The sequence below is a fragment of the Rhincodon typus genome, unplaced genomic scaffold (genome assembly GCF_021869965.1).
Source record: "Rhincodon typus isolate 14 unplaced genomic scaffold, sRhiTyp1.1 hic_rhity00000478, whole genome shotgun sequence".
Taxonomy (NCBI): Eukaryota; Metazoa; Chordata; class Chondrichthyes; order Orectolobiformes; family Rhincodontidae; genus Rhincodon; species Rhincodon typus.
Window position 1 is genome coordinate 61,046 of NW_025966116.1, and position 623 is coordinate 61,668.

Consider the following 623-nt stretch of genomic DNA (forward strand, 5'->3'; position numbering starts at 1 on the left):
TGGGAGATACTGGTGTGTGAGATGCTGGTGTGTGAGTTATTGGTGTGTGAGATGCTGTAGTACAAGATATTGATGTGTGAGATACTGGTGTGTGAGATATTGGTGTGTGAGATGTTGGTGTCTGAGATGCAACTGTGTGAGGTATTGGTGTGTGAGCTTCTGGTGCGTGAGATATTGGTTTGTGAGGTGCTGGTGTGTTAGATGCTGGAGTGTGAGTTATTGGTGTGCGAGATGTTTGTGTGTGAGATGCTACTCTGTGAGATATTGGTGTGTGAAATATGGGTGTGTGAGATATGGGTGTGTGAGATATTGTGATGTGAGATGTTGGTGCATGAGATGCTGATGTGTGATATGTTGGTGTGTGAGATGCTGGTGTTTGAGATGCTGGTGTGAGAGATGTTGGTGTGTGAGATATTGGTAGGAGAGGTATTGGTGTGTGAGATATTGGTGTGAGATATTGGTGTGTGTGATGCTGGCGTGTGAGATATTGGTGTGTTAGATGCTGGTGTGTGAGTTGTTGTTGTGAGAGACATTGGTGTGTGATATATTGGTGAGTGAGATGATGGTGTGAGAGATGTTGGTGTGTGAGATATTGGTGAGTGAGATGCAGGTGTGTGAGATAT

At 44.6% G+C, this 623-nt stretch overlaps 1 protein-coding gene across 1 annotated transcript in view; it reads right to left on the reverse strand.

Annotated features, from left to right (window-relative positions):
* The window catches only part of LOC125488339 (keratin-associated protein 16-1), a gene marked incomplete at its 3' end in the record, with an annotated part of 14,348 nt that overhangs the window by 12,992 nt on the left and 733 nt on the right, over positions 1-623 (reverse strand). The window lies entirely within an intron of this gene.